The sequence below is a fragment of the Podarcis melisellensis genome, assembly GCF_964234715.1.
Source record: "Podarcis melisellensis genome assembly, chromosome: 14".
NCBI lineage: Eukaryota > Metazoa > Chordata > Lepidosauria > Squamata > Lacertidae > Podarcis > Podarcis melisellensis.
In genome coordinates, this window is record NC_138546.1 from 52,355,714 (window position 1) to 52,371,294 (window position 15,581).

Consider the following 15,581-nt stretch of genomic DNA (forward strand, 5'->3'; position numbering starts at 1 on the left):
CTGTTTGACCTTATGCTCTTGGCTGAGTTTGACATCCAACAAATATCCGGGTAATTGAAGTCCCCCATTACTACTATCTCCCTTCCTTTTGCATGCTTGACCATCTGTTCCAGGAAGGCATCATCTATGTCCTCCGTTTGGCTTGGGGATCTATAGTAAATTCCCACAATGAGGTCACTGTTATTCTTCTCTCCCTTAATTTTGACCCAAATGCTCTCCCTTTGGCTTTGAGGTTCTAAATCTTGGATCTCTTCACAGGTGTACACATCCCTGACATATAACGCCACTCCTCCTCCTTTCTTGTCTGGTCTGTTTCTCTGAAATAGATTGTATCCCTCCATTATTACATTCCAATCGTGAGACTTATCCCACCAGGTTTCAGTGATGCCTATTATGTCATATTTAGTTTGCTGTACCAAGAGCTCAAGCTCATCTTGTTTATTTCCCATGCTTTGTGCATTAGTGTACAGACATTGAAGTCCATTAATCATTCCCCCGTGTCTCTTATTTAAGGATTTATTCCTCCCACCACTAGGTCTGCGTGCTGTTTGCTCCATTTGGTCTATGACATTTGGATGATCATCTTCATCAATTGATAGACTCCTACCTTCAGGAGCACTGTCTCCCTCCCCCACATTAGTCAGTTTAAAGCCCTCCTGATGAGGTTTCTGAGATTTTTGGCAAAAAACATTCCTCCCAACCGTTGTGAGGTGCAGCCCATCACTTGCCAGAAGTCCATCTTCAAGAAACTGCAGTCCGTGATCTAAGAATCCAAACCGTTCCTGTTTACACCATTTGCGAAACCAGTTGTTCACTTCCACTATTTTTCCCTCTTTCCCTGGGCCACGTCGTTCAACTGGGAGGACAGATGAGATGACAATTTGTGCATTTAATTGCTTCAATTTCCTGCCCAGAGCCTCGTAGTCTCTTTTGATCTTCTGGAGGCTATTGCTTGCAGTGTCATTGGTTCCCACATGAACCAAGAGGAAGGGTTATTTGTCAGTGGGTTTTATGATTCCTTGCAGTCCTTCAGTTACATCTTGTGTTTCTTTGTGGCTGATTAGCTGCTCTCCCTGTGCAAAGGTCAGAGGGGGCAGGGTTTCTGTTGAGGCAGGTGATTAGCTTTGGGAGGAGCTTATCAGAGCTTCCTTGAGAGCTCACAGAACACTCACAGAGCTCTACTTTAAATGGTTTGGCTTTTGAACGAAGGAAAGGCTTATAGGACACACCAGTAAGTAGAGACAAGAACTCTTCTCTCTTAAGCAAGGACAGAACAGCCACAGAAAACCCCTGGCTTCATCCAAGCTCTGTGCCTTCAGGAAGGACTGAAGCTCAATGGTTGAGGGCTTGCTGTCCACACAGAAGGTCCCAGGTTCAAGTTCCAGCATCTCCAGGTAGGACTGGAAAAGGCTTCTGCCTGAACCCTGGAGTGCCACTGCCATTCAGTGTAGACAATGCTGGACTAGATAGGCTGATTAATAGTCTTAGACAGCTTCCCATGTTCCCATTAGTGACTAAGCCATATAAGGACTCTGTCCACACACCTATGGGAGGCATCTTACCATTTCTGAGGTCAAAATAAAGCTATGCAAAATAATTCAGAAGTGTAGAGTTTGTGCATCTAAATGTCAAGCATGCCCCCCCCAGATTGCAGGGAAAGAGACAAGGACCAGCTTCAGACTAAATTCTACATTCTGAGCGCCTTAATCAAGTCATCCAGAATAATGGTGCCTCTTTTCCTCCACTTCCAGGCTGGAGGATGCATCCGGATCCTGTTTTTGTATAGCCAGGGGCAAAAGCTCTGTAGGAGGCCTGCTAACCAGATAAGCTACTTTGCATCTCTTTGTTGCTCCTCTCCCTTTCTCCCACCCACCCAGCACAGCTGCTCCATTTCCAGTGGCTAATTGTAGTCATTCATGATAATAGCAGGGCCGTCTCCAAAAACGAGCATTAACGAGCTGTTCATTAATTGTCATTGACAAGAGTCACAGCAGCCGCTGCAGCCCTCATGAAGCAGCTGAACACAAGAGGTTATTACAAGAAGCCATTCTTGCTGGATGAAGACGGTCCCATGGCGACCCTGGTCGGTCTTGGCTTCAATGAAGTTGCAGCTGAAGTCCTCTGGCTGGGGACGGGGGGGGGGGGGGAGAGAGACATATGTGACCATTTCATTGTTCTTTGCCCTCCTGCAATTTCATGCACCTCAGCGGTCCTGTGGACCACAGACTGCCCCATGTTCTGCTCCCTGGCCATGAATCAGAGAATAAGAGAATTGTACAGTTGGAAGGTGACTAAAGGGTCTTCCCTGCAATGCCAAGTTCAAAGTGTTGCTACTTGCATACCAAGCCCTTAACAACTGGGGACCAGTTCACCTGTGAGACCCCCTTGCCCCATACAGGCCCTCTCAGCTGAAGTGACACAGGTGCATTTGTAAGAAATCAATATTTTAGTATAGTGATACCTGTGCTTTGTTGTTTTTTTAAATGATATTTATTGAAGTTTTATAGACAGAAAAAAGTTACAGAATAAAAAAGAGAAAAAAAATTAAAAAGATACAAAAATAGAAATGAAAGATACAAAATACATAAAAAATAAAAAACAATTAAAAACAGATCAATCTTTTCATGTCTTATATTTCATTTGCTTATTTCCCTGACCTCCTCACACCTCCCTTTTTTGTATTCCAGTTCACATGGTTAATTCAGCAAATCCCTTCCCTCTTTGTTTTTATCTTAATTCTATATCTTAACATATTATAACTTTATATTTTCATCTACTGTAATTATTAATCCATTTTTACATATTCTTTAAACCTTGTTGCTAAACCCATTTCATTTCAATCCAACATCATTCTAATATTCCTTAATTTTACAGTGTTTCTGTAGATAGTCTTTAAATTTCTTCCAATCTTCTTCCACCGACTCTTCTCCCTGGTCTCGGATTCTGCCAGTCATTTCCACCAGTTCCATATAGTCTATCACTTTCATCAGCCATTCTTCCAGGGTGGGTAGATCTTGTGTCTTCCAATACTTTGCGATGAGTATTCTTGCTGCTGTTGTAGCGTACATAAAGAAAGTTCTATCCTTCTTTGGCACCAATTGGCCGACCATGCCCAGGAGAAAGGCCTCTGGTTTCTTCAGGAAGATATATTTAAATACCTTTTTCATTTCATTATAGATCATCTCCCAGAAAGCCTTAATCCTTGGGCACGTCCACCAAAGGTGAAAGAATGTACCTTCATTCTCTTTACATTTCCAGCACTTATTATCGGGCAAATGATAAATTTTTGCAAGCTTGACTGGTGTCATGTACCACCTGTAAATCATTTTCTCTTAAGGCATTACATGCCGTAAACTTCATACCTGTGGTCCACAACTGTTCCCAGTCAGCAAACATTATATTATGTCCAACATCTTGTGCCCATTTAATCATGGCAGATTTCACCGTTTCATCCTGAGTATTCCATTTGAACAGCAAGTTATACATTCTTGATAATATCTTAGTTTTGGGATCTAACAGTTCTGTTTCCAATTTTGATTTTTCCACCTGGAAGCCATTTTTTTGTCCAAATTGTAAGCCTCCCTTATTTGATAATAATGAAGCCAATCTCGCACTCTAGCTTTTAATTTCTCAAAACTCTGCAATTTCAGTTTGTCGCCCTCCTGTTCCAAAATCTCCCAATATTTTGGCCATTTGGCCTCCATATCGAGCTTTTTCTGAGCCTTCGCTTCCATCGGTGATAACCACCTTGGAGTTTTATTTTCAAGTAAATCTTTATATCTTGTCCAGACATTAAACAATGCTCTTCTGACAATATGGTTTTTAAATGCTTTATGTGCTTTAACCTTGTCATACCACAGATATGCATGCCACCCAAAAACGTTATTAAAGCCTTCTAAATCCAAAATGTCTGTGTTCTCAAGCAGCAGCCATTCTTTCAACCAGCAAAATGCTGCTGATTCATAATAGAGTTTAAGGTCTGGTAGGGCAAATCCACCTCTATCCTTTGCCTCAGTTAATATTTTAAATTTTATTCTGGGCTTCTTGCCCTGCCAGACAAATCTAGAAATGTTTCTCTGCCACTTCTTGAAACAGTCCATTTTGTCCAAAATTTGCAATGAATGAAACAAAAACCACATTCTTGGCAATACATTCATCTTTATAACAGCAATTCGACCAAACAAGGAAAGCTTCAAGTTTGACCATATTTCAAGATCCTTTTTCACTTCTGACCAACATTTCTCATAGTTATCTTTAAATAAATTTAAATTCTTAGCAGTCATGTTAACCCCCAGGTATTTTACTTTCTTAGGGACGCGGGTGGCGCTGTGGGTAAAAGCCCCAGCGCCTAGGGCTTGCCGATCGAAAGGTCGGCGGTTCGAATCCCCGTGGCGGGGTGCGCTCCCGTTGCTCGGTCCCAGCGCCTGCCAACCTAGCAGTTCGAAAGCACCCTCGGATGCAAGTAGATAAATAGGGACCGCTTTCTAGCGGGAAGGTAAACGGCGTTTCCGTGTGCAGCTCTGGCTCGCCAGAGCAGCAATGTCACGCTGGCCACGTGACCCGGAAGTGTCTCCGGACAGCGCTGGCCCCTGGCCTCTTAAGTGAGATGGGCGCACAACCCCAGAGTCTGTCAAGACTGGCCCGTATGGGCAGGGGTACCTTTACCTTTACCTTTTATTTTACTTTCTTAACCAGTATTAAACCCGTCTCCTTCTGAAACCTCTCTTTCTCAATCGGTGTTAAATTTTTCTCAAGAACCTTAGTTTTTAACTTGTTCAACTTAAATCCTGCCACTTGACCAAATTCCTGAATCAATTCTAATACTCTTTTAGTACTAGAGTGATACCTGTGCTTTGGAACTCCCTGCCTAATGACATTGCTGTGTTCTTCTCAATGCCTGTTTAGATGAGCTGATCCAGAACAGTTTATTGCTGGTTTTACTATTCTGAATGTTTTAATTGTTTTCACTAATAGTTTTATTGTTTTCTTCATTTTGCAAACTGCTTTGATGGGGGGGGGGGGTTAAATTAAAAAAAATACTCAAGCGGTATATAAATTTTATGAAATAAATAAAATAAAAATATACAGGCATAGCCAAGCCCTGGGTCTTTTATAGAATATAACGTCTAAGAAAAAAATGTGATCCATTTTCACATGCTAAATTGGCTTTCTGGGGAAACTCAACTTTAAAAATTAGGAAAAGATGGGAATATTTAAAAATTGGATGCAAGCGGGCAAAATGAGGAAGATGAATTTTATACGCAGAGTGGTTTAAGAGACAACTATCTATCAGATGCATCCCAATGGCAATATCTGCAGTTACAACATGTTGTAACAACAATGTTTGGACTGGCAGCTTTTTCAGCCTCTGAGATACCAGAGATATTAGAACAATTGATAAAATCATTTTGAACCAAAAAACCAACTATCGTTTTTATAGATATTTGTTATTAATAAATTAGTTTGATATGCAGACTTTGCAAAATGATTGGAATGAAGAATTGGTTGTTCCTAGAGTACCTGAGACAGTGTCCCACTGCCAAGGTAGTACTGTTGTTGTTTGTTGTTGTTTAGCCGTTATTTGTGTCCGTGGTCCATGGGGTCACAAAGAGTAGGAAACGACTAAACGACTAAACAACAACAATACTACCTTGGCAGTGGGACACTGTCTCAGCTTTGAAAGCAGAGATATTAATGGATCTAAAACTAAGACTTATGCAACAGAAAATAATATTTAGAATCTTTTGGATTCCATTATGTTTGTATAAAAAAAGGAGTGTCTGCTGTATGTAGCTCTTTGTTGGAGATGGAATAAGGATAATGTCTCTTTGAAACATATGTCCTTACAGTGTCCTATTCTCACCAGGTTTAGGGAGAAAGTGTTGGACTGTATAAATTTGAGTGTATGGGAAAACTTAAATGTTTCAGAGGAAAATATTATTTTGAATTATATACCTATTATATGGAAAGTGGAAACAGAACAACAAAAATGAATCAGCCTGGTACTGATGAACTGGAAGTACAAAACTATGATTCCCTTTAACCAGTGGTTTGGACCACAGCTCTACCCTCAGCTCTTTTACAGAATACAGTTGGTTATTATAAAGGCATTAGCATATATAAGAATCATATATATATCAGCATATATTGTACCTTCTTCTCTCTTCTTTCATTATATTTTGCACAAACTTTTAAAAACTTTAAAATAACAATAATAAAAAGTCCTGCAAGTACAGACAGGCGACTCTTGATTTCCTGTGTCCCACTCCAAAGGGCATTAGACATCAGAATGTAGGAGGAACCCTGTCAAAATTGCTCTTTTCAGAATATCACAGCCTCTTTGATATTGGAAACCACTCATTGGTTGGTTGGTTGGTTGGTTGGTTGGCTGGCTGGCTGGTTGGTTTATACTCTGCATTTTTCCTGATGGGACACAATGTAGCTTATACATAAGAACAAGACCTGTTAGAAAAGCATAGAAAAATCAATCATTAAAATACAATTATACATTGATAGAATGAAGGTAAAGGTACCCCTCATCATTAAGTCCAGTTGCGGACGACTCTGGGGTTGCAGCACTCATCTCGCTCTATAGGCCGAGGGAGCTGCCATTTGTCCTCAGACAGCTTCCGGGTCATGTGGCCAGCATGACTAAGCCGCTTCTGGCGAACCAGAGCAGCACACGGAAATGGCGTTTACCTTCCTGCCAGAGCGGTACCCATTTATCTACTTGCACTTTGACATGCTTTCGAACTTCTAGGTGGGCAGGAGCAGGGACCGAGCAACGGGAGCTCACCCCGTCGCAGGGATTAGAACCGCCAACCTTCTGGTCAGCAAGCCCTAGGCTCTGTGGTTTAACCCACAGCACCACCCGCGTCCCTATATAAAATGTGTTTAAAACATACCAATAATTACAGTAAAAAATATAAAATGGGGATTAGAGATGGACAAATGTGTCAATTTTGGTTTCTTTCAGATTTTCATTCTTCCAATCTGAAATTCAGTTCTACCCATTTCTTTTTTTAAAAAATGAATTTTATTAGAATGTATAAAGTAAAATCAAGAAGCAAAAAAGATAGAGAAAGTTGGGGGGGCAAAGAAAGAAGGAAAGAGGAAGAGATAAAGGAAAGGGAATAGAAAGAAAAAGTGGAAGGAGGGAGGGAGGGAGGGAGAGAGAGAGAGAGAGAGAGAGGGAGAGAGAGAGAGAAGAGAAAAGGGGGAGGGGAGAGAAAAAAGTTAAGAAGCTAAAGAACTCCCAATTCTTCATCTGTCTGCTATATATAAACATTATTCACTTCACCCTCTCCAGTATAACACCTAATAAAGCTACTTTCTAGAAACCATTACCTTCAATTCTCAAATCCAAATGTCATCTCCCCCCCCCCCATAGTTCTACCCATTTCCTGATTGTCATGATCAATAGAATTTTTTTAAATTGCAAATCATGCTGAGTTTACAGAGGAATGCCCCATCGCGCTTGTCTTATTACACACTGAACATGGATGCTTAAATCTGTGTAATTCAAATTGCTTCTAACAACTGAGTTGGTTGGGTTATTATTATTAATTTTTAAGACATTCCTCCCTCCCTGTGGGGATGCAGCAGATCTTTCCAAATGCACGATAATTGAGATAATTGGCTGATGTGGTTTCTAATTAGGATGGGACAATCAGCTAACCTTTCACTGACAAACCTCATTTATGGAGCTCAAACATGAAGGGGCGCTTGGCATTAGATCTGCTTTTTATAGTAGATTATCCTGTTTCACATCTGCATTCTGTTTGTGCCTGGGCTCCAGAAGACAAAATTATTATTTATTAATATTTATTAAATTTCCATACCACCCTTCATCCGAGGATCACAGCACAGTTTACAATATAATAACAGAAAAATGCACAACATAGTAACAAACAAAAACAATGCCCCCTCACCAGTTTAAAATGCCATAGATTGCTTAATTAGCCAAAAGTCTGGGAGAAGAGGAATGTTTTTGCCTGGCACCTAAAGGCACCCACCCCTAGTTTGGAGTGTCACTCCAGAAGGATACCATGGTCGATGGTATTGAAAGCCACTGAGAGCTCAAGGAGAATTAACAAGGGCACATTTCCCCTCTTTCTCTCCTGACAAAGGTCACCAGATAGGATGACCAAAGCAGTTTCTGCACTAAAACTGGACCTAAATCCTGATTGAAATGCATCTAGAAAATCAGTTTCCTCCAAGAGGGCCTGCAAAGATTTCCAGCACTTGATCTGATCTCCATCTCCCCCCCCCCACCTGCTGGACCTGTGGCCTCAAGTGGACTTCCAGACCAGGACCTGCCTGCAGCTGTGCAAGTAGGGCAGGAACCAACACCCTGGGCGGATAGCCAGCATTGGAAACACCTGCCTGCCTGCCTGCCCAGGGTTGGGGCTGCCCCGAAGGACTTGTCCCTTTGGGGGCTGCCCTTTGGGGGTGGGATGGGGGTTGTTGTTTTATTGGGGATAGGGTTGTTTTAAATTGTTGTTAAATGTTATATGTTAATTTGGATTTTGTATCTGGATTTCACATTAAACATTTTTAAAAAAACTTCCCTATACAGGATTGCCTTCAGACAGCTTGGATAACTGCATACCCTCCAACATTTCTCCAATAAAAATAAGGACATCCTAAGGAAAAGTGGGACATTCCAGGATCAAATCAGAAACCGGGACTGCTTCTCTAAATCAGGGCTGTCCCTGGAAAACAGGGAGACTTGGAGAGCCTGGTATTTGTGGGCTGGGGTATTGTTAATTAGGGGCTTTGCTGGGGAATGGTTTTGGGGGTTTTTTGTATATATTAGTATTGTTAACTGTTTTAATTATTTTTATTATGTACCTTGTCCTTTTTACATTGTACTATACGTTGTGAACCACCCTAAGACCTATGCGTATAGGGTGGTATATAAATTCAGTAAATAATACTATGGTATAAAGGTGGTTTTCGTTGTTTGACCTTCAGTTGTTCTCAAATATTTTGGGGCCACTCCTCCTTTGGTTCCATAAACTCAATCCCTGTGCCCACTCCCCTATCCTATAAAAAACATGAACCAGAATAGCATGTTGCATGACCCACTAAGGAACATAATAACACCATGAAATTCCAACCACTAACAATTGCATATTGATTCAAAATCCAAATAAATCTATTCAGTTGAATTAATTCAAAAAAACTGATCAACTTGCCCCAGTGACACCAGCTTTTCAAAGCCTGGTAGTCATTTATACCTCCAGCCCTCCTGCTACCCCTTTGCCTCTTAGCAGCCCCCTACGGACACCACTCACCCGTGCAGTTCTGCTCCTACCTACTTAAATAAATGTCTTCAGGGATATTGAAGGAAGAAGTGCACCATAATGATTAGAGCGTTGGGCTTTGACCTGGGAGACCAGGATTCGAATCCCTACTCAGCAAGGAAGCTCACTTGAGGTGAACTTGGGCCAGTCGCTGCTTCTTAGCCTTGCCTGTACACCACCTGGACCTCCTTGAAGAAACCTGTCCTAGCATAGTCTGCAAATTTTTCTTCCCCTAGAAAAGTGGATTTCATGTTTCCACCTCATTCTCAGGGCACTTAAGATTTTTGTTAGCACTTATTCATATTTCCATAGAGTGCAAGATCACGCTTTCTTTCACACAGTCCAGAGTCCAGGGATGGTCTGCATGGATAGATGAATCAGCCCCTTCCAGTTTCTCACCATTTCTCATTTTCCTAATCTTAAGCCTTCCTTCCCCACATTTCCAAATCAGTTTGGGTTCATTATTATCATTATCATTATCACCCTCATCCTCATTAAAAGCACTCATGAAAATTCATCAGCATTTTAGTGCTAACTTCCTGTAATCTACATGCTTTTATATGCAGATTTGTCTAATATAGTGAAGCTATATTTGTCCAAATAGCAAAGCTATTTCCCCAACTGTAATCTTTATCTTCTCAAATGTTATCTTCTCAAATATATGCATTTTCATGCACACCTAGTCTGAGCATTTTTGTACACCCAAAATTCAGAGGAATGTGAGGTTTGATGTATGTATGTGCTGTAGTCTGCATGTCTTTTTCTGAACGTATGGATTAGGTAGGTTGGCCTTTGGATGCAAACTTATTCAAATTTCTCCACCACCTGCTAGTAGTCTGGGTTCATTTTTTGTTCCTATGGGAGGGGCAGCTGGCAGCATGCTCAGCCAGGCAATGCTGCAGCCTAAATGGCCCGCTCCAAGCCCAGAGCTTTGGCCTGGTGAACTGCTGGAAAGAGGCAAATGGAATCCCACTCCAAGGCTGCCGTCCTCTGTACATGTTCCTGGATGAAAGCCTCAATGAACACAGTGGGACTTAGCCCCTGAGTAAACATGCATAGGATTGTGTTGCGAATCTGGAAACGAGAGGGTGCAGTTTGTTCTTTTTCGTTTTCTCTCTCTTTCTCTCTGTGTGGTTATTTATGACATCAAATGGGAGGGTTAAGAATGAAAATAAAACAAACAAGCAGAAAATAAGAATGGGGGAAATGTGCTTTGCAAACAAAAGGGGGAAACTGGGGCATTTGGGTGATGTTCTTTTCCACAGATGTCCCCTGAATGTGTTTTGTGACCAGTGAACCATATGCAAGATCAGAGTAGGGTGTTGCACATTGGAAAAGAGAGAGACGAGTCACCTTCCTTCCTCCCCTCCCCTCCTCCTTGCCTGCAACCTTCCAGTCAATTTTGGGAAGTCTCAAGACACAGCATTAAGGGTAGTCAGTTCCGTTTAAACATAGACAGTGTCCTTTATGTTCCCCCAGCCCGGAAGGAGGCAGCAGAATGGTCCCATTTCCTCATGGATTTGTTTTAGGAATACTGGGGTCACTTCTTTCCTTACGGGAAGAGGAGATGGAAAGGTGGGGGCAGGGGCATTACCATATTTGGCATCATCTGAGCCAAATGAAAAAGTAGGGTCTGCCTCCCTCGCTCTGAGATTTCTTCTCCCCCAATTTAGTTTCTGTTGCGCCATTTTTAACAGATGAACAAAGCATTCCTGATGTATAAAATATATGCAGAAGCATTGCAATTTATTTATTTATTATTATCACCTTTACAAGATCACACATAAGAAGATTCGCAGATTCTGGGCAGGGTCGGCTAACGCTTTCTCTGGTGCTTTGAGCTCAGGGCCCCCTGCTCTGGCTGATGCCCCAAATGCAAAACCTAATGATGCGGTGACATTTTAATGAGTGTCTAATAGACCATATGAAGCATGAGTGTGGCTATGCTCTTCCTTCCTCTCCCATCGAGTTACATTTCACCCATTGTCACGTAGGGAGACCCACCGTCAATTTAATTTGGCAGCTAAATTTACAACAGCCATTTGCTTTCCAGATGTATAATTTATTTGTGTCACAGGCTATTTATTAAAATTCTCCTCCAGAAACCCCACCCCCGTCAGCCTTTGCACCTTAATAACTTACACATGCTGTTTTCTTCTGACCCTGCCTCCCCTTCCTGCACACACGCACACGGGCACACAGCCATCTTAGGCAATTCCAGGACGGTCAGTCAATAGACACAGGGGGATACTTGGGGTCCCATTATTGGCCGCTGATTTGGATAGATGATGGAGTGTCCCTGGCTCCATCTGTACATATGCTCCTTTCCTTTGTCTTTGAGACACTTTTGGGAAGATGGATGAGATCCATCTGTGGAGGAAAAGGGTGGCCTGAGGGGATTCAGGTGAATAAAGAATGGCAGGGAAGGGAGAATTTGTGGAAAGCAGAGTGTTCCTAGGGAAAATGGAAGCGAGGCCATTTGGTGTCCCTCAGAGAGACCAGTATCCAGCAGTGGGCATCTTGATAAAGATATAGCAAAAAATTAGATAAATGTCCTCACGCTCCTGCAGAATGGCTCAATGCACTGGTTAGAGGTGGGGGGAGTGGTGAGAAAGGAAATTGATCCAGCTCACATATAAAAGCAAATCAACCTAATGTGCACCTTCCCAAACAAAATCTGCACTTTTGCAATGCCTTTCTCCAGCCAAGTAATGAGTATAAAAATGCATATACTAGGGGTAAAAGTGGGCCCTTTTAGTGAAAATAATAGAGAGACAATCATTATATTAGGGGACATATAACTGGTTAGGTACTGTTATAACTGTTAGGGACGCAGGTGGCGCTGTGGGTAAAACCTCAGTGCCTAGGACTTGCCGATCGTATGGTCGGCGGTTCGAATCCCCGCGGCGGGGTGAGCTCCCGTCGTTCGGTCCCAGCTCCTGCCCACCTAGCAGTTCGAAAGCACCCCTAAGTGCAAGGAGATAAATAGGTACCGCTTTATAGCGGGAAGGTAATGGCGTTTCCGTGTGCTGCGCTGGTGCTGGTATCTTCGGACGGCGCCGGCTCCCGGCCTCTTGAGCGAGATGAGCGCGCAACCCTAGAGTCGGACACGATTGGCCCGTACGGGCAGGGGTACCTTTACCTTTACTAACTGTTAGGTAAATATGCTTTGCAAAAATACATATAGTAGGCAGAACTGCATACAAAAACCTGCAATCAGGAGAAATTTGCACTAAAATGATGATGAATTTTCAAGTGAACTGAAAAAAGCTCATGTGGAAATGTGAACCAAACTTAAGATTTCAAACATGAGAAACAGAGAGAACGCAAAATTGACAGCTTTATTCATTTCTAGTGTTGGTGCAGGGAGAAAGCAGCTCTCTGTGCCAAAACTTCCAAGGGGGAGGAACGGTTCCATCCTTGATTGACAGCACAATGGTATCAACCGCTATGGCTAAAGTTTCTTTCTTTCTTTCTTTCTTTCTTTCTTTCTTTCTTTCTTTCTTTCTTTCTTTCTTTCTTTCTTTCTTTCTTTTCATACTTACTCCCCACAGATCTTGAAGAGGTTTACAATAAGGAAAATCTAAGTATGTTATAAAAAATGCTCTTCAAGGGCAGCCCCAGGAAGAGTGCATTGTAGTAATCTAGCTGGGAAGAAAACATAAGAGAAAACAAGCACTGGGAGGTTGTTTGGACAGTTGCTGCTGCATTGGTCCAAAGAAAGGAGAGGCCTGTAACACTGTGGAACAGAGCATGGAGATTTGGCTATGGATCAGCAACTAACGTCTCCCCTCTGTCATGGATCCAGGCCTGATTGGCACATGTTTCTTGCCTGCTGACTTCATTACTGCCTTTTCCTGTGCGTTGCTCTGCTCTATCCCAGCCGCCGCCACCATCATCTCTGCATATATTCTGACTTTCAGAGGATGTCCTATTTAATTAATGGTAATTTCACAGTCAACGGCTTTTGCGTTCTGCATGAACAGGGATAAGCATTGCCAGGCCATTGGGGGGGGGCTCTTTCATTATGGTCAATAAGGACATTCATTAGTCATGGAATCATGATTCTATCATCAGATGCTAGGCCTTTGATGCTTGCTTCATATTATGCTCAAGCAAACCCTCTCTTTGTGAAATTCATTTCCCTCTCCACCCAAATCTGTTAGCAATGTTTAGAAAACCAATTAGAGCCATCTTTGTTCTTCTCTCATGCCGCATTACAACTATTTGGCTCAAAGAGGCAGTAAATCTTGACTTGTTGATGAAATGTCCATGCAAAATGCTCTGGTATTTTCTGGGACCTCATATAAGGAACAGACAGATCTCAATCTTGATGTGTGCAGATGATTTAGTACTCTTCTCTCTTTCCCAATTGGAACTCAAAAATCTTTTGGAGGTGTCCAGCAAATACTGTAAACAGGAAAGCCTATCTATAAATTGCTCTATGACAAAGTTCTTCATTTTTGGCAGACATGGATCAGCAGCCTATAGAATAAATTCACTCATTTAAATAACTGGGTGTACTCTTTAATGAATGCCTCTCTGGGAAGTGTTATACCCAGGCAGTGAAAGTCAAAGCACAGAAAACCATAGGAGCTTTCCATAACTGCTTTCCATAACTGAACTCTGCCTTGCTCTTGAATAAATGTCAACTAAGGTATGGGCTCTTCTGGATAGAATCCAGATGGAACCTGTAACTAAACAGAAACATCAAATTTCCCCCATGTTATTAATTATTGAGAGTATTTTGGAGCTAGTTATCTGACCAAACTCTCAGCTGCTTCCTTAAGAAATGCCTTTATTGAGTTGTGCTTCCAAGTCATGCCTATTGCAGTCTTGGATGGTTGCTACAAGAAGGTTCCATATGCAGGCAGACATTGCATTTGTGGTCAACCTCAGGTGGAACACACACATCACTCAACAAGAGCCAAGAGATTGCTTTCTGAAACCTATGTTCCCACAAGCAAGCGGGTACACCCTGGCAGAAATGGTCCGTTTTCTTTTGAGTGACAATAATAGCTTCATAACACAGAGAATGGCCCTCTAAGCACTGACTGGAAAAAAAACACACAGGAAAAAGGAGTTAGGTAAAATCACTATATATTGTGGTGGTGGTTCAGAGGTTTCATTTATTTGAGTTTGTTGGCGTCCCTGGCAAGCTCTGTCTTATATCCTGGATGTTGGTTCATATTATGGATATATCATGATCTATATTTTTTGGTGTGTTAGGGGACGGGCAGTATCTCTGACATTGTGCTCATTCTTGGGGTAGTTTGTCCACCTTTGGCTCCTACCCTGCACTTAGCTCACCTGTGGCTCCTAAAGCTGTCAGCAGCCACACCCTGGGAAATGGCGTTGACTGGCTGGCTAATCCAGGTGAGGGGAGTTGATGGGTCTCAGACCTTCAGTGATGTAAGGGCTTCCTTTGTGTGTGAAGACAGGCTCCAGGGGATTGATGGAAGGAGACCATTGGTGGACCCAATGGTCAAGCAGGCGGTTTCTGCCCATGCTGTAGAGGGAAGAGAGGGGCAGAAGGGAAACTTTGATCCTAAACCTCTGCTGCCTTGCAGCTATACTCATTCATGAGAAAGGCTTTGGGAGTAAACCCAAGGAAAAATCTGCACCTGCTGCTTGGCAGGAGATCTTCAGGAGAAGAAAAGCCTAAGGAGTAAACCCTGTGAAATCTGGAGTGGAGTCCCTAAGAAGGTTGGATGGTGCCTGGTACGCTTCCTTCCAGCAACTCCTGCAGCCAAGCGGGTGCCCAACATCTTGCTCTGCTTTCCTTTGGACAGTGAGGCTGGCGGGAGGGTCTGGTGGCCTGGGGAGGTCACTCTGGTGCTGCACACGCTGCAAAAACAACGCAGGAGACAGCACTTATGAGGTTGTTTTATTAGTACTGGTGTTGTGTATTTGTCATGGCCTTTGGCTAGAACAATAAACTGATAATGTAGGTTTGGCAATCCACCCCTATAGCCTTCTATAGGAAGAGCCCTGCTGGATGAGAGCGGGCCAAGGAGCAGGACCTGAGCGAAAGGGCAGCTCCACAGTCGCCATTCACAGCACCTGGTCTTCAGAAGTATACACTGCCTTTACTTTTATTTTATTTATATGCCGCCCTTCATCACAAGAGCTCAGGGCGCTTCCCAGAATAAAATACAAGGTTAAAACACAAGTGAATAGTTAAAACGAAAATAACAAGACAACAAGCCTCCCGCAAACACGTTGAAAAGCCCGCTGGCTTCCGACAGCCAAGGCGGCCCAGAGCCCCCCGGG